The sequence below is a fragment of the Ranitomeya variabilis genome, chromosome 3 (assembly GCF_051348905.1).
Source record: "Ranitomeya variabilis isolate aRanVar5 chromosome 3, aRanVar5.hap1, whole genome shotgun sequence".
NCBI lineage: Eukaryota > Metazoa > Chordata > Amphibia > Anura > Dendrobatidae > Ranitomeya > Ranitomeya variabilis.
The window spans coordinates 627,032,456-627,058,883 of NC_135234.1; the positions used below are offsets into that span (position 1 = coordinate 627,032,456).

The window sequence follows — 26,428 nt, forward strand, 5'->3', positions numbered from 1 at the left end:
CAATTATAGCTGCTTTATCTGAGTGCCCCTCTTTGCCTACGAGTTCAGTGTTTGGTGTGACACAGCCAGTGTTATCTCATCATGCCTAAATCCTTATTTTCTCCACCCAATTATGCTATGGGATTCTCATGATTAACAATTCATTCTTTTTTATACCATAGATTTATTTGGTTTGGGTTTTCTTTTTCATTATGTGGCTTCATTTATGGGCTAATTGATTTTATTTTTCTAGCCTTGGTAACCATTATATACATGTGACCTCTTAGCCATACGTGTTCCTGCTGTCTTTCATTGCAACATTGTGCGCGTCTTGTAGTTCTTTATTTAGCCCTTGGTGGGGTCTTCGTTCAGTTATGGATACCTCTGCCTGGCGTCACTCACTTTTATTGCGAGTGCACTTAATAGTTAATATTAGGTTTGTCATTTGCGGCGCCTCTGTCTATCCAGGGTTACACTCTGGGCACACTACCTAGCGTCTTTTGCTTTTTAGCTACATTTACTTCCGGTGCGATTGCACTTAACAGGCAGTATTGGTAGCGCTATTAGCTTTTAGCGCGGCGTTTCCATCATTTGGTAACGCTCAGTGTCGGCACATGTGTGTAGGACAGTTATGTTATCCAGCGTTGCTTGGCAACACTCACTTCCGGTGCGAGCGCACCTTACAGGAAGTATCAGGGGCACCATGAATTCACAGCGCGGCGTCTCTATCACTAGCGTGTGTCCAGTGCTGGTACTTGCACGCAAGACAGGAAGTGCCTCCTATTTCTCAGCTGGGGGTTGGCTAGTCCTTCTGGCCCTCGGCGTGTGACGTCACCGATATCGCCAGTTTACTGGCCACATCATAGCCATGTGGATTTTCGGTGTAGCAGGACGCCATGAATCAGTAGGTCTCTCACATGTTTTTGTTTATTGTGTCTTATACATTGTCATGGTTACCTTCAGCTGCCACATTAGTACCCAATGGGAAGCGGTTAATTAAGCACTTTTTTCTACTTCCTGTTCTATTATTTAAATACAAGCCCTACTCTGTTGCCACTCTCTGCAGGACAGCATAGAGGGTGGCAGGACACCTTGTGTCCCTCCTTACTAGCACATAGGCACTTTATCTCCATGCATAAGCAAGTCCCCTGAAGAATCGGCTTGGATGAAACGCGTCGGGACGAACAATATAGGGAGACTGCAGGGCATGTGTACATAGGGGTAGCTGTGGACTGCCCTTGTAAGGGCAGGAGCTTTGGGGATAGCTGATTGATAGCCCCATAGGGACTGACATAGGGTTTGTCGTCCCTCTTTTTCCGGATCATCCCCTGACCAGAGGACATCCGGTGCTCCTTGTGCCCATACATTGGAACTGATGAGATTGTTCCTTTTTTACTATGTATATAGCCACCAGTGGTATTGACCATATGATATGCTTCCACTGCTGGTTAATTGTTGTTTTTACATGTAACTAGGTATATGGTGCTGTATGTTTTTCCATTTCAGCCTTTCTACTGGTCATAACCTAGTCTTTTGATTTCACTAATATATAGGTGGAATCATATAATCCTGTTAGGGGTTAATCAGTCTCTGTGGTTACCATACCATTAGGTTGAGATTTTTTCCCCTTTTTTATTCACTTGGGTGTTTGGTTTTTTTGTGTGGCTTTAGTTATAATAAAAGTTACGTTTTATATTTCCACTTTTGCTTTGTTAGATATCATTTATATAGTGTTTTTTTCTATGTGATTTACAGTCGATATATAGAATCTTGCTTTTTTTCTAGGACAGCAGACAAGGCACCATGGCTCCAACTGGAGGAATACAGATTTGATCCACTACCCATCACTGAACATGGAGATGTTTGGAGAACCCAGGTTGGGACAATCTGATCACCTCAGTTGACTCTGTCAGCTTCCTAAGATTGCCGTTACCTCCTCTCTGTAGATGCCAAGCAAAAGCAGGGTGCTACTGTTTGGGGTAGTTACCCCTTGAGCCCCGAAGTCACATATATTCTAATTCCTGGGGAGCCAGCAAAAGGGTGAGACTGTGTCATTTGCACCATCTTGTGTACTTGCTGGGACTGTGCTATATGTTATTGACTGTTGGTGATCCAGTAAAGTATCACCCCATTGTGTTACCCTCACCCTGTATTGTCTGAGTAGAATTCTGTCCAGGAAGGCGTGCAGGCATACAGTGGGAGGAGCCCTGGTCTATGCGATCTTTCTAAAGACACCCAGGCAAGCAGACGAAAGCATCCAATGCCCCTCGTGTATCCACACAGCCCTTAACAAATATTTAAGAATTTTACCATTTAAGGCTAGATATAACACTGCATCAACTTCTCCTATGCATCTAACAGGAAAAAAAATAATTTTCAACTATTATTATGCCTTTTTTGCCCACAGCTTTTACACAGACTAAACCTAAAAGACTACAAACTAACCTATATGTTGTCATATCTTGCATTCACATGATTTTCTGCTTCATCGGTCCTGCTGTCATAATTTTCAGATGTTACTTTTTTGGGGGAATGCTACAAAAAACAGAGGGCAAATGGAAGCTCTTACAGAAACCATCAACGAGATACAGACATTCAATGCTACTGTGCCCCAAAGCCTGCTCCCGTACCACCTACCTACCATGTGTCATTTATAATACTGGGAACAAGGCACACCAGCTAACTATACACGTTTTATAGCTATTCCCTTTGAGATTGGTTATAGCACCTGCCTCCTGCCATTAAAGTTGTTGTTATTAGTTTACAAATATACAGACAGATATCGCATCTTGCACATATCTTAGCTCATATATGAAGCTAAATCGAGGACAATTTGAAGATAAAAGTGGTTACAGTATTGTATGTTAACGGAGTAAAAATGACTTAAAACATTCTGAGAAATATCGGAATCATCTGTAAGCAAGCCTGCATAAAGAAGAAGCCAATCAATATGATCATATATGTGGATGATAATATCCATGTAAGATATAACATTCCCATTTCCAGCTCTTGAATCTACAAGGAGCGGATTCTTGTAATGACGACCTCCCTAAACTTTTAGCAGGTTGCTGATTTAGTATATATTGTACTCTTGGAAATCGTAGAGCCCTCTGGTGTTTTGTGTTTGTCGTGACTACAAGTCTGGCATCCACTGACTACTGTAAGTCTAGGATCCATTCTGAGAAAGTGTGCCACATGAAGGAAACTGGTTCTATGCTTTTTTGAGTTCATGATGATTGTTAATAATTCTAGGTCTTTAGTAAATTGTTGTGAAATCATGTGTGCATCAATCTTAGAGAAAGCTAAGCAATATTTGATCTACATTGCAAGATATCTAGAAGGAGCCATGTTCGAGATGCGAGGACAGTGAAAAAAGTCTCTTTTTTGCTAGTATATTACTTTAAGCCACACATGGAACTATATTTCCCATTTTAGGGAACATGATAGAGATAAAAAGGCGAGGATGGAATTACTGTTACCTTTTGTGTGAAATATGTAAGGCTAGGTTCACATTGCGTTAGGGCAATCCGTTAAGCGCATAGCGCTAGCGGATTGCGCTAACGCAATGTTTCTCTAGGGTCCGCGTTCGCCGTCCCCGCTAGCGCAGCTAGCGAGGAACGGACCTCTGGCACACCTCGGACGCTGCAAGCAGTGTCTGAGGTCCGTCACAAAAGAACGGCACATCGCTAGCGCGTGCCGAAAATGGCATGCGCTAGCGATGCGCTACAGAGAAAAATCACATTGCTGTCAATGGGTGCGCTAATGGACCCGTTGCACGGCGTTAATTGCGACAATTTCACCGTGCAACGCAGTCCGCTAGTGGACACACATTAACGCAATGTGAACCTAGCCTAAGGTGCCTCTACATGTCACTACCAATCGTTTTCACTAAAGCAGTGTTTCCCAAACTCCTGTCCTCACGGCCCCCAACACGTCATGTTTTCAGGATTTCACCAGTATTGCCCAGGTGATGGAAGTATTATTAAGACATCAGAAACTGCCAGAGATTCTCGCACCTGTGTAATACTAAGGAAATCCAGAAAACTTAATGTGCTGGTGGCCGTGAGGACTGGAGTTTGGGAAACACTGCTCTAGAGTCTCACAGATTTCATTTATTACATGCATGTAAAAGATCACCGAACATCAAATATGTTTCCAAGCTTCTTCCTGAGTAATGGAAATCTATTTACTTTTCCTCTTTACTTTTATTTACTGTTTTATTACACATTGTCCTAATTTACTAAGCAGAGAAATAATGTTTAACCCCTTCACCCCCAAGGGTGGTTTGCACGTTAATGACCAGGCCAATTTTTACAATTGTGACCACTGTCCCTTTATGAGGTTATAACTCTGGAACACTTCAATGGATCCTGGTGATTCTGACACTGTTTTCTCGTGACATATTGTACTTCATGATAGTGGTAAAATTTCTTTGATATTACCTGCGTTTATTTGTGAAAAAAATGGAAATTTGGCGAAAATTTTGAAAATTTTGCAATTTTCCAACTTTGAATTTTTATGCAATTAAATCACAGTGATATGTCACACAAAATACTTAATAAGTAACATTTCCCACATGTCTACTTTACATCAGCACAATTTTGGAACCAAAATTTTTTTTTGTTAGGGAGTTATAAGGGTTAAAAGTTGACCAGCAATTTCTCATTTTTACAACACCATTTTTTTAAAGGGACCACATCACATTTGAAGTCATTTTGAGGGGTCTATATGATAGAAAATACCCAAGTGTGACACCATTCTAAAAACTGCAACCCTCAAGGTGCTCAAAACCACATTCAAGAAGTTTATTAACCCTTCAGGTGTTTCACAGGAATTTTTGGAATGTTTAAATAAAAATGAACATTTAACTTTTTTTCACACAAAATTTACTACAGCTCCAATTTGTTTTATTTTACCAAGGGTAACAGGAGAAAATGGACCCCAAAAGATGTTGTACAACTTGTCCTGAGTACGCCGATACCCCATATGTTTGGGCGCATGACAGAGCTCGGAAGCGAAGGAGCGCCATTTGACTTTTCAATGCAAAATTGACTGGAATTGAGATGGGACGCCATGTTTCGTTTGGAGAGCCCCTGATGTGCCTAAACATTCAAACCCCCCACAAGTGACACCATTTTGGAAAGTAGACCCACTAAGGAACTTATCTAGAGGTGTGGTGAGCACTTTGACCCACCAAGTGCTTCACAGAAGTTTATAATGCAGAACCGTAAAAATAAAAAATCATATTTTTTCACAAAAATGATCTTTTCGCCCCCAATTTTTTATTTTCCCAAGGGTAAGACAAGAAATTGGACCCCAAAAGTTGTTGTCAATTTGTCTTGAGTACGCTGATACCCCATATGTGGGGGGGAACCACCGTTTGGGCGCATGGGAGGGCTCGGAAGGGAAAGAGCGCCATTTGGAATGCAGACTTAGATGGAATGGTCTGCAGGCGTCACATTGCATTTGCACAGCCCCTAATGTACCTAAACAGTAGAAACCCCCCATAAGTGACACCATTTTGGAAAGTAGACCCCTTAAGGAACTCATCTAGATGTGTTGTGAGAGCTTTGAACCCCCAACTGTTTCACTACAGTTTATAACGCAGAGCCGTGCAAATAAAAAAAAAATTTTTTTCCACAAAAATTATTTTTTAGCCCCCAGTTTTGTATTTTCCCAAGGGTAACAGGAGAAATTGGACCCCAAAAGTTGTTTTCCAATGTGTTACGAGTACGCTGATACCCCATATGTTGGAGTAAACCCCTGTTTGGGCGCACGGGAGAGCTCGGAAGGGAAGGAGCACTGTTTTACTTTTTCAACGCAGAATTGGCTGGAATTGAGATCGGATGCCATGTCACGTTTGGAGAGCCCCTGATGTGTCTAAACAGTGGAAACCCCCCAATTATAACTGAAACCCTAATCCAAACACACCCCTAACCCTAATCCCAATGGTAACCCTAACCACACCTCTAACCCAGACACACCCCTAGCCCTAATCCCAACCCTATTCCCAACCGTAAACGTAATCCAAACCCTAACCCTAACTTTAGCCCCAACCCTAACCCTAACTTTAGCCCAAACCCTAACTGTAGCCTTAACCCTAGCCCCAACCCTAACCCTAGCCCTAACCCTAGCCCCAACCCTAACCCTAACTTAGCCCCAACCCTAACCCTAACTTAGCCCCAACCCTAACTGTAGCCTTAACACTAGCCCCAACCCTAGCCCCAACCTTAACCCTAACACTAGCCCTAACCCTAGCCCTAACCCTAGCCCTAACCCTAACCCTAATGGGAAAATGGAAATAAATACATTTTTTTTAATTTTTTAATTTTTCCCTAACTAAGCGGGTGATGAAGGGGGGTTTGATTTACTTTTATAGAGGGTTTTTTAGCGGATTTTTATGATTGGCAGCCGTCACACACTGAAAGACGCTTTTTATTTTGAGAGCTATAATTTTTCCATATTTGAGTCCACAGAGTCATGTGAGGTCTTGTTTTTTGCGGGACAAGTTGATGTTTTTATTGGTAACATGGTCGGGCATGGGAGATTTTTTGATCGCTTTTTATTCCGATTTTTGTGAGGCAGAATGACCAAAAACAGCTATTCATGAATTTCTTTTGGGGGAGGCGTTTATACCGTTCCGCGTTTGGTAAAACTGATAAAGCAGTTTTATTCTTCGGGTCAGTACGATTACAGCGATACCTCATTTATATCATTTTTTTAATGTTTTTGCGCTTTTATACGATAAAAACTATTTTACAGAAAAAATAATTATTTTGGCATCGCTTTATTCTGAGGAATATAACTTTTTTAGTTTTTCGCTGATGATGCTGTATGGCAGCTCGTTTTTTGCGGGACAAGATGACGTTTTCAGCGGTACCATGGATATTTATATCCGTCTTTTTGATCGCGTGTTATTCCACTTTTTGTTTGGCAGTACGAGAATAAAGCGTTGTTTTTTGCCTCGTTTTTTTTTTTTTTTACTGTGTTCACTGAAGGGGTTAACTAGTGATATAGTTGTATAGGTGGGGTAGTTACGGATATTTTTTTTTTTTTTTTACACATGTGGAAATTTTTTTTTTACTTTTTTTACTTTGTCCCATGGGGGGACATCACAGATCGCTGATCTGACAGTTTGCACAGCACTCTATCAGATCACCGATCTCAGTTCCAGTGCTGCAGGCTTACCAGAGCCTGGTCTGCACCAGGAAGTAATCCCTGCAGGACCCGGATGCAGCCCTGCGGCCATTTTGGATCCGGGGCCTGCAGAGATAGAAGGTAAGAGACCCTCGCAGCAACGCGATCACATCGCGTTGCTCCGGGGGTCTCAGGGAAGCCCGCAGGGAGCCCCTTCCCTGTACCGCTGGCACACCGCGATCATGTTTGATCGCGGTGTGCCGGGGGTTAATTTGCCGGGGGCGGTCCTTGACTGCTCCTGGCATATAGTGCCGGATGTCAGCTGCGATAGGCAGCTGACACCCGGCCGCGATCAGCCACCCTCCCCCCGTGAGCGCGGCCGATCGCGCTGGACGTACTATTCCGTCCTTGGAATAGTACGTCCAATGGCAGAAAGGGGTTAAGGAGAGAACCGTAGATGGAAAGGTTGTGGTTCGTACTGGACTTCTAGTGTCCGGTACTGAACCCTGAACATTGACTACTTACTGTATGTCCAGTTTCCTGTTCGGGTCCGGAAGTCTAATAAAGCTTGTTGAAAACTACAGTGCAGCCAATCAACAAGCTTTAAGGCTGAGGACACTTCCGACTCTATTACACTCATGTCAAGTAATGGCAAGGCTGTGATTGGCTGGAGCAACACGTGACCTGGCCTGACAGTAAAAAGAAAATAATAATTTTAAAAAATGTGTTCCCATTCATTTTTAAAACCAGCAAAGTGAAAACAGACACTCATGAGCTGGTATTTTTAAACAGGGAATTGCCAATATCCATGCAGCTTCCCTGCCTCTTAATATCAGCCCACAGCTGTCTGATTTGCCTTTGCTGATTATTGAAAATGGGGGGTGTGAAGAATATGGGGGCTATAATTTCTCGCCAATCAGCAATCATATTCGGTTCAAGATTATAGTCCGCTTACAAAGCGTGAAGCTGAGTCATGAAATAATTCTCATTAGGTGTCTGAGCCCCAGGTGGATGAGTATAGAGCAACTGGGTGGGATAGAAGCAAATTTCTATCACTCTCATTAGGTGGCCGAGCGAAATTTATGCTTCCAGCAGATAGCAAGGACAAAGTTATTACTGGCAGGATGGGTCCCTATTTAGTGTGTAAAGCTAATTAACTGATATAAGAATTCCCCCAGCCAGAGTCATGAAATTATGAACTTATCGTACATCCTAGCTGTATACCGGTCACATTTTCAAGATCTCGAGAAAGGACAAATGCCCACCGGTGTCTCAACCCGTTCTAGCACCCAGGGGTAGGGATATACGTAGAACAGCTAGTAGAAGCCAGGTAGCGATGCTGAGTTCTCCAAGTGTAATGAGGGCCCGGCCAAATCCGATGGCACCAAAACCGCCACCCTATGACCTTCCATAGAGAAGTTATGATTCAGCTGGAGTGCTGGACTGATGAGTGCTGAGTGCCAGACTTGCGGTCATCGTGTGGTACTGCACAGTGTGAAAAGCAGCCACTATGAACTGAGGTGACCTTACTGATGTCACCTCAGTTCACAGCAGTTGGTTCTCACGATGGCAGCTGGACTAATGAGTGATCGCAAGTCTGGAATTTGGCACTCCAGCACTCATTACACTTGAACTACTGAGGGGCCCGGTTATCAAAGTTCACAAACACCGTGTCTCCCAACAACTGTGAGGTATGGAAACCATAAGGGAGCTTTTAAATAAGAGTTTAGGGTTACTGAAGTTTACAACTGCTGGAACACCTGGAGGCTGTAAAATAAGGTTACCTTGCATGTGTATTTTACTGTACTTGTTAATAAATAAATGATAAAAAACACGTTTGGTACCCCATATATTTACTACCTTGCTGAGGGAAAGCAGTCAGCAGGGGGTTGGTGCTATTATTCTGTGAAGAGGACAATATCCATGAAGCTTACCACGCTATTAATATCCGCTTGCAGCTGTCTACTCTGCCTTTACTGGTTATTAAAATGGGAGACTCCAAAAAAAAATTATGTGAGATCTCCCCAGAGACAGTGTAAGTGGCAGGCGAACTAGGCCTTTGCCTAGGGCACACACTCCTCCATGGGCCCCCAGTCAATGGCGTGCTGGAGAACTATGGGGTACTGTATGCATTATACCATATGGGGTTGCATTATACTATATGGGGCTGCATTATGCATTATATCATATGCGGGCTGCAATATACTATATGGGGCTGCATTATACCATATGGGGTCTACATTATACTATATGGGGCTTCATTATACCATATGGGGACTGCATTATACCCTATCAAGGACTATGGGTCTGCATAATACTATATGTACTAAATGAGGACTGCATTATACTATATAGGGGCTGCATTATACTCTATCAAAGACTATGGGGCTGCATATACTATATGTACTATATGGGAGCTGCATTATGCTCTATCAAGGACTATGGGAAGTGCATTATGCTATATATACTATATGGGGCTGCATTATACCCTATTGAGGACTATGGTTTGTGAATTATACTATGTGTATTATGTGGGGGGCTGCATTATATTCTATCGAGAACTATGGGGTGCATTATACTATATGTACTATATGGAGGCTGCATTATACTCTATTGAAGACTATGGGGTGCATTATACTATGTATACTATATGGGGGCTGCATTATACTCTATCAAGGACTATGGGGTGCATCAGTTCTTCCTCAGCCGATGTAAAGAGGTCTGGAAACAAGAGTTGAATATCTTCAATATTTTCTATCTCATTTAATGGCCTAAACTCAGCACAAAATGTTTCTGTGTAATGGTACAATATGTTTGCATTTGGGGCCCACTTTAAGCTTTTGCCCAGGGCACAACTTTGTCTAAACCGGCCCTGGGTCCCCCCTATTTTTAATAAATAGCAAAGGCTAAACAGACAGCTTCAGGCTGATATTAATAGGCTGCGAAGGGGCCATAAATACTGCCCCCTCCCAAACTAATAACACCAGCCTTTGGCCACCCCAGAAATGGTGCTTCAATTAGATGCGCCAATTCAGGCATTTAGCCTTGACTGTTCCCACTTGCCCTGGTGCGTTGGTAAGCAGGGCAATGGTTTGGGGGTTGATGTCTGCTGTGTAATGTGTACTGACATCAAGCCCAGGGGTTAGTAATGAAGAGGTGTTTATAAGACACCCCCATTACTAACCCCCGTAGCTAAAAGCAATAAACACACACACAGAAAAGCACTCCCCAACACACGGTACAGAGCACTCCCCAACCCTCTTTTACCTATTTTTTATCTTTAAAAAATCAAATAATCCAAAGGGGTCCACAATAAATTCATCCTACGTCCCACAATGATCCCCGACTTTGATACATCTGGATGCTGTACATGTTGACATAAGTAAGGTTATCACAGTTTATAGCCAATAAACTGCAGTAACCTTATCAGATCAGTGATCGTTGCTTAGCTGGGTATTAAAAATAATGGGGACCCCCAAGTTATTTTTTTTCTTTTTTTTTCTTTATTTATTAGCAAAATACATGTACAGTAAGCTGCACATGCACTGCACTAATTATATATCTCACTGACATATTTCTTACTATGCACAGGTGCTGGCTGGTGAATATTTTCAATGCCGTTGCATGTTCTCGCTGCTATCAGCAAGACCAATCACACGATGATGAGTGCAGTAGTTATTAGCCGACACTGACCGGCGGTAACCTTTTCACCCCCATCACAGCTGATGGCTCACACACTTTCCTCTTTGTGACAGCATATGAACCACAATACCCAGCGGCTATGACTGGCAGTGACTTCAGTAAGGTTACCGCCGGTCAAAACACACAGATGACAGCGTGGAAACCACTGAATGTTCGGGCCCCCTATTCACTTGAATGGGGTTCAGGTTCAAGATCAAGTTCAGGTACCCAAACCAAACTTTTTTATAAAGCTTGCCCAAAACCCATGGGTCCACTCATTCCTAATAATGTTGCAATTGGCCAGTAAAGAGAACCTTGATCTGACAACCCCTAGTTAGGCAAGCTTGTGTGTTTCCAGCTTCTTTTTGTGGATCTTGCACACAGCAAATAGAACACATAAAATTAATAATAATGTTGTTTATGTAAATATCTAAAAATTTTATACTTTAGTATGTGGATTCAAGATTGGTAAAGAAGCACCAGAAAACTGGTGGACATCTCAATTTATCATCCCAGATTTTCAGTAGCACAGTAAACTGCATAATGGAATATGAAAATCCACAGTCACCCACTGGCTTAGCAAAGATCACTGGTGAAAGTTATTTATCAGAGAGTACAGTAGAGTTGGATTTTTACACAGGCTGCTTTACTATGGACAGATTTTTGCTCATTGCAACTGATTAAAAAAAATTAAATTCATAGTTTATGAAATTTTCTACATGTTTATGTGACAATATCTATTAGGGCACATTTGGACGTAAGTACAAATCAGTCCAAAATCAGACCGCAATGCAAGGACTGCCGCAGGTCTCCCAACCTGAGCGTGACAGCTTCATATATTTTTGTGGAGGATCAAGTTTGAGTCGAGTTTCCTGAAATTCTCGGTCTCACATGAATTCGAACATTTTTAGATTCGATTTGGAGTTTGCAAAAGGAAAAGCGCTTACCTGGTACCATTATCCCACATTACAGAAGTATCAGAAAGCAGGCGTCATTTTGCATTGCTACACGGGCCTTCCCATAATGCCCTGCAGCTATGACATCTTAAGGATTATCATATCTTGTACAGTGGTTGTCAGTACTATCGCCATCAGAAGTTAATGGCTAAGCCTCCCTCTTCAATAGTGTGTAACTCTTATGCCATGTTCACACGTTCAGTATGTGGTGAGTAATTTACATCAGTATTTGGATCTAAGGGTAAGTTTTTCACCTTACGGAGAGTGACATGCCAGCTCTGGCATGCTAGTATGAGGAGACTTAATGCCTTGCATGTTCCTCTGGGAAATTAAATATGCAAATTGTATCTTCAGAGAGGAAGAGTGTTAGGTGTCGAGTTCCCGCCACTGCACAGGGGGAATCTCGAACCATGTCTGCTGAGGTATCTCATTCTACCTCGGCCGTAGTGGAGCCTGCTCAGCGGAGACATCGATCCCAGCGTCTGGCTCAGCCCGATACCGTGCGAATGGTTACTGCTGCCTTTCCAGACTCTCCCTTTGTAGCCAGCACTGGTCAGCGGTGAGCAGGCTTTTCTGGGACTAAGTCCTGCTTCTTCACACACTGAGCATGCCCACAGGAGGACCTCTCATTGGAGGTCGGGGGTCACATGCTCAGGCCCTGTAGCAGCTCCTATTGGTCCTCCAGGAAGGTCCTGAAAGAGCTGCAACTATAAAAGGTTTGCATGGCCGCACGGCCATACCCTAGTATCAAATGTATTTGGCTTATGCCCGTGGATATGCAGCGCCCCAGAGTCCTGGTGGTTGCAGTATTGTCGCTCTTCCACAAGGGGGAGTGATGGTACGTCTGATTGCACTAAAGGAGTTCACCTGACCAGGTATCACAGTCACACATTACACTTCACACTCCGGCCACCAGGGGGAGCAAAAGGTCCTATCTACTAGGCCACTCCTCACACACGGGTAAAACTGGGGGTTGGATAGAAAGTTAGGGAGAAAGGAGCCTGGAAGAGTTCCAGGGAGGACCTGTCAGGTGTGGGATCCTGACAGCGGCCTAGCACAGAGATCATTTCGGAGCTGCGCCTGCACTGCATCGCGGCAGTTTCCTAAGAAAGGACAAGAAGTGAAGTGTTTTGTGGAGAAGTGAGAATCGAGATCACAGCACTAGGAGATAGAACCAGGAGGAGTCGTGCCACAAGATCGGCAACATCCTTCTGAGGCGCGTAGCAGGTGGCCAGAACACCGAGGAAGTACCAACTACACGCATTACTCCAGATCACGACAGGGGCAGCCAATTCCAAGTTGGCTGTCCATCCTTTACACCTACGAAGACAACGGAGGCAATTGTGGGAGAGGGGCGTCTCTAGGGTCCCTATAAAATAACTCCAGGCCTACCCCGTCATACGGGTGCGTCCTATCCATATCCTCTGGGGGACGGAGAGAAAGAACTGAAACATACACGACAGTTGTGAGGACTATCCCGTGGTGCTCAGCAGGGAGGTACTACAACACACAGGTGCTAGTAGGAAGGCTACTGATTTCCACCTGCAAAGGGAACTCTGGATGCGCCTTCGGACCGGCCCGTCTCAGCCAGCCCTGTTAGCAGTGCTCTGGATTGCGGATGCCGAAGCCTTCAGTAAAAAGGTAAAGAGACTGCAACCCTGTGTCCTCGTCATTTACTGTGACCTACACCATCACCATCTACTCATCAAGGGAAGCCCCGGGACATACTTCACCTGTGGGGAGTTACTCCATCTAGCTGCCATTCCATCATCCCAGCGGACCCCCTAGCAGCGTCGGTCACCCTGACCAAACACCACAGGTGGCGTCACGAGCACTTGACAAACTCTCACCTACACCTTTAATTGGGCGCCCCTTAGCAGGGCCACGGACTGGGTCGGGCCACCGTGACAACCCCAGAACCGAGACCGAGGGACCCGGTACCGAGTACCCCACTGCCCTGCGTTTGGGGGCGCTGCAGATACTTTACCACTCTATATATATATGTGGTGTGAGACTGTAGCGCTGGGACTGTACACTCAGGTAGGCAGTTAGCGTCAGTGGGGGCAATTAGCCGTTGGCTTGCTTTCAAGCACAACCCTTGTTAGGGCAATAGTGTTTGTCTACAGCGCGACTCAGTGCTCCAACAGAGATCGCTTTCAGTTCACACGGGGTGAAGCTTAACCCACGTGTGAGCTCAGAGTTTATCCGCCATTACTTTGCAGCAGATATCTCTGCACGTTGGACCCCGGGCTGCGAACGCACCTTGTTGCTTCCTACCTATACTTGGTGCGTTCCGCTAGCCCTAACAGTATACTAGCACCAGGGTCTGGCTAAGTAATGGTGGAGGGCAGGTTGGCAGCTCTCGAACGTGCAACCTCAGCGATGGATATTACCGCAATAGCTGTTCAGGCTGCAGCAACTTTAACCACTGCCACCCCTGTTCCGACCTTATCCAACCTCCCGCTGCCAGAGAAATACTCTGGTGACAGTAAGTCATGTAAAGATTTCATGCGGTATTCACCTTGAGCTCCTGGCTGCACGTTTTCCCACAGAGCGGGCAAAGGTGGGATTCATTATTTCTCTTCTGTCGGACAGGGCGTTGGAGTGGGCTACGCCACTGTGGGAGAGCGACGTTCATGTGGTGCAGAGTGCTCCTCGGTTTTTGAGCACTCTGAAACAGGTATTTTTAGGACCTCAAGTCACCCATGATACAGCGCTCCAACTGCTGGCATTGACTCAGGGTACGTCCATGGTCAGCCATTTTGCCGTCCACTTCCGGACTTTGGCATCTGAGCTGGAGTGGCCAGATAAAGCCCTCATCCTGGTATTTTGTAGGGGGCTGGCTGACCATGTGAAGGACGCTTTGGCCACTAGGGAGATTCCTGCCACACTGGAGGAGCTCATAGCTGTATCAACTCGCATCAACCTTCATTTTAACGAGCGAATGTTGGCGCGAACCCGGTGTAGGCAGAGGTTTTGGCTGCCCCCACCCTTTGCCAAACCTCAGGAATCTCCGGTCCAGGCGTCTGAGTCACATGAGGCCATGGAGGTGTCACGAGCGGGGTCTATGTCCTGGACCGCTCATGCACTTAAGGTCTGTCATGTTTGCCGGCAGTCAGGACACCTTGCCTCCAGGTGTTCTCAGCAGTCAGGAAAACGTCAGCGTCTAGTGGTAGTTGGAGGAGGTACACTAGACACGGCGATGTTTTCCTCCAAATTGTTCTTCAAGGGGACAATTACCATAGGCCCATCCACTCTTATGGTAGAGCTTTGCATGGACTCTGGGACGGAGGGCAATTTTATGTCATCTGCTTTCACCCAACGACACGCAATACCCCTGGTGATGCTCCCCAAACCAGTGACCATTCGAGTGGTAAATGGGTCGACACTACCCTCACAGATTACTTACCAAACCATTCCATTTACTCTTTCCATGTCTCCATCTCATCAGGAGATTATTTCCCTATTAGTCATTCCCAAGGGAATTGATGAGGTCCTGTTGGGGACACCATGGCTACGCTACCATTCTCCTCATATATAGTGGTCCTCTGGGAGAATTCTGGGATGGAGTAAATCCTGTGAGGGTAGATGTCAGAGGGAGTGCGTTCAGGTTGCTACAACTGAGGTACCCGCAGATCTCTCCTCTCTCCCCAAGCACTATTGGCCCTATGCGGACGTGTTCTCCAAAAGGGCTGTGGAGACCCTTTCGCCTCACCGCCCCTATGACTGTCCTATTGACCTCTTGCCTGGTACTGAGCCTCCCCAGGTTCGAGTTTATCCATTATCTCTTCCGGAGATGGAGGCAATATCCCAGTACATCCGAGAGAATCTGGCAAGAGGATTCATTAGGAAGTCAGTGTTACCTGCAGGGGCTGGGTTCTTCTTTGTGCAGAAGAAGAGTGGGGAACTACGTCCATGCCTAGACTACAGGGGTCTTAACGCCATCACCGTTAAGAATAAGTACCCACTACCCCTGATATCTGACCTCTTTGATAGGCTACGGAGAGCAAGAGTATTTACCAAATTAGATGTGCGGGGTGCTTACAACCTGATTCGCATCCGTGAGGGGGATGAACGGAAGACGGCTTTTAACACCAGGGTTGGGCACTATGAATATCTGGTGATGCCCTTCAGGCTCTGTAATGCCCCAGCCATTTTCCAAGACTTTGTGAACGACATCTTCCGGGATATGCTCACCACCTCGGTTGTAGTCTATCTGGATGATATTCTCATTTACTCTCCAGATATTGACTCCCACCAGAGAGATGTTTGCAAAGTCTTCGACCTCTTACGAGCAAACTCCTTCTACGCCAAGTTAGAGAAGTGTGTGTTTGAGCAGGAGTCCTTGCCTTTCCTTGGCTATGTCATCTCTGCCCAGGGATTGGCTATGGATCCTGCCAAGCTACAGGCTGTGATGGACTGGCAGGAACCCCATTCTCTTAAAATGGTGCAGCGCTTTATGGGGTTCATTAATTACTATCACCAGTTCATTCCCCACTTCTCAACTTTAGTAGCTCCCTTGGTTGCTCTCACCAAGAAAGGAGCAAATCCCAAATTGTGGTCGGAGGATGTCTCCAAGGCCTTTCTCTGTATTAAGTCACACTTCGCTAGCGCTCCCATTCTACATCACCCTGATGTAGATAAGCCGTTTTTAATGGAGGTGGCTGCCTCATCCATTGGTGCTGGAGCAATCCTCTTCCAAAAGGATGCTCAAGGTCGGAAGCATCCTTGCTTCTTCTTTTCCAAGACCTTTTCACCTGCAAAAAGGAATTCTTCCATCCGGGACAGGGAGTTGCTAGCTATGAAGTTGGCTTTCTCAGAGTGGAGACACCTCCTGGAGGGGGCTCGTTTTCGCTTCCAAGTTTGTACTGACCACAAAAATTTGGTGTACTTACAGACAGCCCAGCAGCTGAATTCTCGCCAGGCCAGATGGTCCCTGTTCTTCTCCCAGTTCCATTTCACTCTCTATTTTCTCTCCTGGGAGAAGAACATTCGTGCCGATGCTCTCTCCCGCTCCGTAGTGTCATCTAAGGAGGAGCCTCGGCATATTGTCCCTTCTGAGAGCCTGAGAACTGTGGCTCTGATTTTGCTAGAGTCTGTGCCCCCAGGCAAGACTTTCGTTCCATCTAATTTGCAACCGGAGGTTCTCTCTTGGGCTCACTCGTCCAGGGTGGGTGGACATTTTGGAACCAAGAGGACATCTGAGCTTTTGGCGAAGACATACTGGTGGCCGCATATGGCTCCATTTCTCCTTAACTATGGCCAGCATCCGCGTGTACCCGTGCTCATGCCCGTGTCATCCACCGATTCTAGGGTGGCAGACTGGGTGGTGAAGGCACGTGACATTTGGGACTGCACACAGGATGCCATCCGGGCCTCCAAGGATAGAATGAGGGTTTCTGCCGATGCACACCGGCGCCCTGCACCAACCTTTTCTCCTGGCGACTTAGTGTGGCTCTCCGCCCGTAACATCAGGCTGCGAGTTGAGTCCACTAAGTTTGCGCCTCGCTACATAGGTCCTTTCAAGGTTCTGGAACAGGTTAACCCTGTTGTCTGCCATTTGGCTATTCCTCCGCTCCTAGGTATCACCGACACTTTCCATGTATCCCTCTTAAAGCTTGTCTATATGTCCCGCTTTTCCGAGTCATCTTCCGGGACATCGGGTTTGTCCACAGATGAGTACGAGGTGAACTCTATCTTGGGGTGCACATTGGTACGTGTCAAAAAATACTATCTGGAAGGGTCACGGCCCAGAGGACAGAACCTGGGGACCTGTGGAGCACATTCTGGTTCCGCTGCTCATTGCAGCCTTTGAGCATAGTGAGGAGTTTAGAGATGAAGGAAAGGTTAGAGACACGTCTGTAGTTAGCAGTGCAGTTCTGGTCCAGGGATGGCTTTTTAAGTAAAGGGGTTATGATGGCATGTTTAAATGAGGGAAAGATACCTGAAGAAAAAGAGAGGTTAAATATTTTAGTCAAGTGAGTGGTGACCACTGGTTAGAGAGACTGCAGAAGATGTGAAGGAATTGGGGTCACTGTTGCAGGTGGTAGGCCGAGCAGAAGAGAGGAGCTTGGAAACTTCTTCTTCTGAAGCAGGCTCAAAGATGTCTAGTGAGCTTGAGGTGTGGCAGGGCAAGGGATCCAGGCACTGAGGAAATTGGGCTGAGATATCCTGATGGATGTGGTTGATTTTTTCTAGGAAATAAGTGGCCAGGTCCTCACCGCTGAGGTTGGTGATGGGGGCCTGTACTTTAGGTTTCAGGAGGGAGTTTAAGATTTCAAAAAGTCGTTTTGGGTTGTTGGATAGTGAAGTGATGAGGGTGGTGAAGTAGGATTATTTGGCCAGATGAAGGGCAGAGTTATAGGTTTTGAGCAAGATCTTATAGTGGATGAAGTCTTCTGCTAAGAGAGATTTTCTCCACTGCCGCTTTGCACACCTTGAGCAACGCTGAAGAAAGCGTGTTTGAATAGTGTGCCAGGGCTGCCATTGTCTGTGTCGGGTCTTTCTGATTGCAGAAGGTGCTGCTTCATCTAGGGCATTCTTCAGTGTATTATTGAAGTGTGACAATGCTAAGACCAGTATTTGGTGATTTTTCATAACTCCATGGACAGAAGTGAAAAAGGCAGAAATGCAGTGAGTATTACATAGATAGTAGATAATAGTCACTGGTGCACTAAGTGGATAGATGCACTAAAATAATGGCATGCTTTTAGAACATTGATTGGCTCAAAAAACGGTGAAGAACAGAGCTGTCTATCAAACAGATCTATTCAGCCGTCCCCCACCCCAATTTGGCAACTCATGCCTTCACAAACTGTAACTGTGCTTCTGATAAATTTTTTTCTAGCATTTATTATTTTATTGTGAAATTAGCTAAGTAAAAAATATCCGTTGAATCACTGTATTCAGTGTGTCCTTCACTCCTCTAGAGCTAAGAGTTTCTTTGGACATAGTTATTTAAGGCAGGACAGTGAGGTCACAATTTCCTAAAAATTGTCTAACATTTTAATGGTTTATAAACACATATATATTTTCAATCTAGAATGATCTGCAACAAATGTAAATTTGAATATTGATACTGATTTACCATGGATTTAAGATCTTTCAAAGATCGAAATCTGCTGTCAAAATCCGTAGCATAGGTTGACATGCTGTGCATTTAAAGTCTGCACAGCACTCATAATCTAGATGGAAAGTTTGCAGCGTGACAACTTGAGGAAATGTCATATTTATCATTTTACATATATTATGATGGCGTGTCACATCATCATACTGGTACAGGACGTCTGTGCTATGCTATATTGGAGAATATTGGTTAGGTTTATGGCTTTGATAAAGGAAATTTGAGAATGGAGTGGTTTGATGTAAAACCTTCTAAAGGAGAATTTTTATGTAACTGAATAGAAATTTATGGAAAAGGTGTGTTTGACCTAGCACAAAATAAGGAATGCTCGTTGAAAGTGTAATGAACCATGAAAGTAAGTTCCATGGAATGGTTTCTGCATGGGGAAAACTCTTGGAAATGAGCAGGTAATGAGGGAGGAGGACAGGAGGAGGTCATGGGAAGAACAGAGGGATCAAATTGGGAGATATTTGGAAACAAGTGAAGACACGTTTACTGGTGCAATGTTGCTAATTGCTTTTTAAGTATGAGTGCTGGGTTGGATTTACTATTGAACACACATTTTGGATAATAAATAGCAAAACAAAGAAATTTGGGGTACTTAATTAACAAGATAGATGGCTAAAAGCCATCATGAAAGACTAATCAAAACTCTAGAGCAGGCCATACACAATTAATAGCTGATAGATAAGTGATCATTCGGCCAAAAGCTATCTCTGCCAACTCCCCCACCATATACACGAACGCATGGGTTGGTCGAGCGTTCATTTGTTTTCAAAGGGGAAAAATGAGAAAACTGTTTCATGTTTCAAACCCTAGCCCAGGGGTTCTTAATTATAACTGGAAAAAACATCTGACCTTTCTGGTAAAAAGGAGATCCTTTATTGCAGTTATGATTGAAAACCCATAAACTAAGTTTGAAGAACGTAACATGCCATTAATTTTTAATAAATCTAATAAATGGCAATTTTTTGGAACCTTGGGATGAGTTCTGTATACAGCTTTTCTGAAAATACAAATTCCAGCTGATTATTGCCTGGTCATATTGTATAAGGGAAGGTCTTAAGTAATTCTTCTATAGTGCAGAGAAGGCAGCTTCTACCTTGCTTTTGCTGCTTGAGAAGAAAAATTAAATGGCACCCTGCCATGAAAATGCACAGGAAACAAAGGTGGTACCCTACAAATTGTAGAAGTCAGGAATCAGAAATTACAAGAAGCTGAATGAGACACTGTTAATCGGAGCATTCTAGAGTTGGTAAAGAGAAGGTCATAGAGAATTTCTTTAGCACCATGTTTAGGTTATGTTTGCTGGCCCATGGATGATATCTCTACCTAACGTAATGTAGGATGCATACTCCCACCATCCGCTGCCCAAATTCTTAATTCTAAGTTTTTTAACTTTGAACTCAATCTTTTTGTGCTGTAGTTAAATATATGGAAGATACTTTAGTTTTTTAAGTAAAAAATGCTTTCCTTCAATGGACCTCATTACAATTAGCTTTGTAGGATAAATCCCCAAGCTGCACATTTTGCTGAAGAAATTTCTGCATCGGCAAATCGGTTCCATTCATCTGCATAAGGTTATTTGGATGGGACAGTTGCGGAACTCTCTTCCAAAATATCCACAGCATGTGAGTTCATCCTTACATTGAATTTCAATGACTGCAGTTATTAAATTTGAGATGATATGGACACGTATTGGAGTGCTTTTTATAATGTTGATATGTAACACTTTACCAGGTTTATTAGCTGCCATGTAGGATATATGGCTATGCTGTTATGGGCAAATTTTAAACTGTAAAGGGGCTAATCTTCTTTTACTTGGCTGATATTTTGGGTGCATATTTCTTTTACTTTACCATTACACTACATAATTCTATGAAGACTACTTTTGACATTATTTAGCAAACCAAAATGCTTATTTTTTGTCTTTATAACATATTCCAATTCAGGATCAAAATAAATTTTTATGTGTACGCATATAACATGAAAACAAAATGAGCAAATAGTCTGTAGTAAGCAAATGAATAAATAGTAGAAAAGATATTCCACCACGACAAGGTGTACTCAATCGGAACAGTACCTAACTCTTGTAGTTCACCTCACTATGTTTCAAACTAGATGAGGGTAGAACAGGACCTGGGTGCCGACTGTTTAGACACCTGAATGTGGAACGCTATGTAAAAAAAAAGAACAGCCCAAAAGAGGGGAGCCATACCCCTGTTTGCACAAAAAAATTAAAACAAAACTAAAAAAAATTGAGCCGGAGTATATGTTGATATAAGTGCAATGCATACAGTAGGTGTGCGTTAAAACTGTGGTCATTTAACAGGGTATTTGCTCATTTTGTTTTAAACTTAGGTTCCGTCTGTTAAATGGCCACAGTGTGAACGCACACCTACGCATTGCACTTATACCAACATACAGAATGCTCAGTCTCGATTTTTTTGGGTTATGCACGTATGTGTATATTGTAGGTTATTCTCTGTTTCAATGAGATAGAGTTATGTTTGGCTTTGTTCTAGCAACATGTTACCAGGCTGTAAAATGATACCCAACCACTTGAAATTTGGAGTCTGCATTGCCAACAGCGAGTGGCTTTTGTGGTTGTGACCATGTTTGTCCATTGACCGGACAGATTTTGGCAAACAATACTTATAATATGTAGTGAAACATATAGAATAGATTGTGTAAACTGAGCATCAGTCCGAGCTATACGAGAAAAAACAGAAAAGGATTAGCTACATTGTACATTTCCTCCTATTTTTTCTACGTATGCATACTCTGATCCCCAAGAAGCAATGTCTAATTTGTTTGCATGGTTAAATGGTTATATGACTAGTGGCACAAAAGATGCTTTGTAGTGCAAACTTGCCCTCTGATGTACAATTTTGTTTTTACAGGAAAATATATGTAAAAATAGGACAAACCTTAGGAACATAAACCTTGCTTAGCTGACATGTTTACAACCGATTGATAAAGGGCACAAAAGCTAATGCTCACCAATGGCCTCTCTTCCCCGAGGCAATCCAGTAGGCTTATTTACTGAAGTCTATGTAAAAGCTAGAGAAAACAAATGACAGGTATTATGACAAAAAGAACTACAGTAACAAAGCGGTGGTTAAAATAATGACTTTAGGTTTTTTTGCTAGTAATGTGGATTTTGAATGCAGGTGGCCATATTGGGTTATTATTTCATTACTATAAATTTCAGAAAGCGCTTTAAGGGTATATTCACTCATGGAATGTGTGTTGCAAAAATGTCTTTAGCTGTTTCATTTATCCAAAAGTGGTTTGCAGAATCCATTTACATACCACAGACTCAAATCCATTCAGGTGTATGCAACAGCTTTGCAGACATTCAAATTTCTGCCGCAGGTGTATATATTGTAATAAATCACGGCAGTTACTCCTTTCACCCAGTTTGTTCATTTTATACAAGGGGTGCACAACTTTTATTGGTCCTAAGGCCACATTAAATCTTTAAAGGGAATCACCAGGTTTTTTTCGATCTCATCTGAGAGCAGCATGATGTGGGAAAAAAGACTCTAATTCCAGCGATGTATCACATAGCTTACTGGGCGCAAATGTGACACAATCAGAGCTCAGAAAGCTAACCCCGCCCATACCCCTGATTAGCAGCATTCTGTCTATATTGACAGTAAACTGCTATAATCAGTGCTGGGGGCGTGGTTGGACCAGGCTGCACCTGAGCTATAGTTCAGGCAGAGATAAACTCCTGCTGATAAAAGCCCCAATGTATTGAAACAACAGCATGCAGCCTAATAAGTAAACAATCACCGAAATCGGTGTGTCAGCCCCTACTTCATGCTGCCCTAAGATTACATGGCAAAAACCTGCTGACAAATTCTCCTTAAGAAGTATCGTTATCTTACATTAATTGATATAAATATTTCATAAGTTGGGGTTACTTTATTGGATCTTCTACATATACAATGCAAGAGAGTTCTCCTGCTCATTTGGCACCTCACAAAAAAGTTGTTGCGGTTCCCACTCATAGGTATTATTGATTATCTCCATCATAGTATATTAAAGTTATGACTATTTTAATCATCTGTTTCTTTTTACAAACAAGAAATAAAAACAGATAATTTTTCAACAATGTACTAGATTTGTTTTTCATTGATTTTTGGTCCGTTTGTGGATTTTTATTATCAGTATGATATCCATTTTTCTTACATAAAAAAAATTATGCTTTTCCCATTAAACAATTATAGGGCCGGGTATTTTTTTCTTTTTTTTTTAATGTACCTAAGCATTCACAGGCAGGTAATTGCAACTTACAGTATTTTTCGGACTATAAGATGCACTTTATTCCCAAAAAATTTGGGAGGAAAATGGGGGGTGCATCTTATAGTGCAGGCTTACCGGGGGTTGCGGCGGTAATGGAGCAGGGTCCTTTCCTCGGGAATCTGGTGGCAGCAGAAGTGTGTCCAATATCTGCAGTAAGCAGAGTGCATCAATGCTTTGCTGGCGGCCATTTTTCTGAAGCTGTGGGCCACTGGTGGCAGTGCGTGTGCAGATTGGAATCTCGGCCCATTCAAATGAGGGAAACCATATAAATTAGTAAAAAATGGTGAAGGTGGCAGTTGAAGACAAACCCCACAATAAATAACTATAGATCAACAGGTGTTGATATAGGCAACTAATAATTTTTAACCCCTTTACACCTAAGTTAATGACCAGGCCAATTTTTTCAATTCTGACCACTGTCCCTTTATGAGGTTATAACTCTGGAACGCTTCAACGCATCCTGGTGATTCTGACACTGTTTTCTCATGACATATTGTACTTCATGACAGTGGTAAAAATTCTTTGCTATGACTTGCATTTATTTGTGAAAAAAAACAGAAATTTGGCGAAAATTTTGCAATTTTCCAACTTTGAATTTTCATGCCTTTAAATCACACAGATATGCCACACAAAATACATAAAAAGTAACATTTCCCACATGTCTACTTTACATCAGCACAATTTTGGAACCAAATTTTTTTTGTTAGGGGCTTATAAGGGTTAAAAGATGACCAGCGATTTTACAACACCATTTTTTTTACGGACCATATTACATTTGAAGTCACTTTGAGGGGTCAATATGATAGAAAATACCCAAAAGTGACACCATTCTAAAAACTGCACCCCTCAAGGTGCTCAAAACCTCATTCAAGAAGTTTATTAACCATTCAGGTGCTTCACAGGAATTTTTGGAATATTTAAAAAAAATGAACATTTAACTTTTTTTCACCAAAAATTTACTTCAGATCCAATTTGTTTTATTTTACCAAGGGTAACAGGAGAAATTGAACCCTAAAAATTTTTGTCAATTTGTCCTGAGTATGCCGATACCCCATATGTGGGGGTAAACCACTTCTTGGGCGCATGGCAGAGCTTGGAAGGGAAGGAGCGCCGTTTGACTATTCAGTGCAAAATTGGCTGGAATTGAGATCGAATGCCATGTCGCATTTGGAGAGCCCCTGATGTGCCTAAGCAGTTGAAACCCCCCAAAAGTGACATCATTTTGGAAAGTTGACCCCACTAAGAAACTCATCTAGATGCGTGGTGAACACTTTGAACCCCCAAGTGCTTCACAGAAGTTAATAATGTAGAGCCATAAAAAAAAAAAATCATATTTTTTTCTCAAAAATTATATTTTCACCCCCAATTTTTTTATTTTCCCAAGGTTAACAGGAGAAATTGGACCCCAAACGTTGTTGTGCAATTTGTCCTGAGTACATTGATACCCCATATGTGGGGATAAATCACTGTTTGGGCGCACAGCAGAGCTCACAAGGGAAGGAGCACCGTTTTACTTTTTCAACGCAGAATTGGCTGGAATTGAGATTGGACACCATGTCGCGTTTGGAGAGCCCCTGATGTGCCTAAACAGTGGAAACCCCCCAATTCTAACTCCAACCCCAACCCCAACACACCCCTAACCCTAATCCCAACCCTAACCATAACCACACCCCTAACCCTAATACAAAACCCTTATCACACCCCTAACCCCAACACACCCCTAACCGTAATCCCAACCCTAATCACACCCCTATCCCCAACACACCCCTAACCCCAACACACCCCTAACCCTAATCCCAACCATAATCCTAACCACACCCCTAACCCTAATCCCAACCCTAACCCTAATCCCAGCCATAAATGTAATCCAAACCCTAACCCCAACTTTAGCCCCAATCCTAACCCTAACCCTAATGGGAAAATGGAAATACTTTTTTTATTTTATTATTTTTCCCTAACTAAGGGGGTGATAAAGGGGGGTTTGATTTACTATTTATAGCAGGTTTTCATGTTTGGCAGTGGTGATGAGTGAGTATACTCGTTGCTCGACATTTCCCGAGCATGCTCGGGGGGTCTCAGAGCATTTGTAAGTGCTCGGAGATTTAGTTTTTGTTGACACAGCTGCATGATTTACATCTGTTAGCCATCATAAGTACTTGTGGGGGTTGCCTGGTTGCTAGTGAATCCCCACATGTACTTATGCTTAGGGTTGAGCAACTTTTATTTTTATAGGATCGGGTCGGGTTTCACGAAACCCGACTTTCTCAAAAGTCGGGTCGAGTGAAATCGGCCGATCCTATAAAAAAGTCGGGTCGGGGTCGGCCGAAACGCGAAACCCAATGCAGTGCAATGGGATACTATGGATCCCAGGGTCTGAAGGAGAGGAAACTCTCCTTCAGGCCCTGGGATCCATATTTACATGTAAAATAAAGAATTAAAATTAAAAAAATTGATATACTCACCCTCTGACGCACCCTGGTAGTAACCGGCATCTTCCGTTCCTAAAAATGGCGCTTGAAAGACCTTTCGAATGCTTCACGGCTTGTGATTGGTCGCGGCGGCCCACGTAACCACTGAGCGACCAATCACAAGCCGGTGACGTAATTCTCAGGTCCTGTTCTGGTTCTCAGGTACATGAGAATTACGTCACGGCTTGTGATTGGTCGCTGAGCGGTCACGTGGGCCGCCGCGACCAATCACAAAGCCGTGACGTCATCGGAAGGTCCTTCACGCGTTCATTCTTAAGAAGGAAGGCTGCCGGAAAGAAGCAGGGCGCGTACGAGGGTGAGTATATACCTAATAGGAATATACTCACCCTCGGCTTCTTTCCGGCAGCCTTCCTTCTTAAGAATGAACGCGTGAAGGACCTTCCGATGACGTCACGGCTTTGTGATTGGTCGCGGCGGCCCACGTGACCGCTCAGCGACCAATCACAAGCCGTGACGTAATTCTCATGTACCTGAGAACCAGAACAGGACCTGAGAATTACGTCACCGGCTTGTGATTGGTCGCTCAGCGGTCACGTGGGCAGCCACGACCAATCACAAGCCGTGAAGCATTCGAAAGGTGTTTCAAGCGCCATTTTTAGGAACGGAAGATGCCGGTTACCAGCGGCGATATCCAGGCTGCGTCGGAGAGGTGAGCATATCAATATTTTTTATTTTAATTCTTTATTTTACACTTAAATGTGGATTCTGATACCGATTTCCGATATCGCAAACATATCGGAACTCGGTAT

General features: G+C 43.6%; 1 long non-coding RNA gene across 2 annotated transcripts in view; it reads left to right on the forward strand.

Moving 5' to 3' along the window:
- Positions 1-721: 721 nt before the first annotated feature.
- The window catches only part of LOC143818442 (uncharacterized), a 30,508-nt gene continuing 4,801 nt past the window's right edge, over positions 722-26,428 (forward strand). The window contains exons 1-2 of one of the 2 annotated variants that reach the window (XR_013224548.1): positions 722-883; positions 1,765-2,019. This is a non-coding gene — a long non-coding RNA (uncharacterized LOC143818442). The remainder of the gene's footprint in view (positions 884-1,764; positions 2,020-26,428) is intronic. The other variant, XR_013224549.1, reaches the window with a different exon arrangement.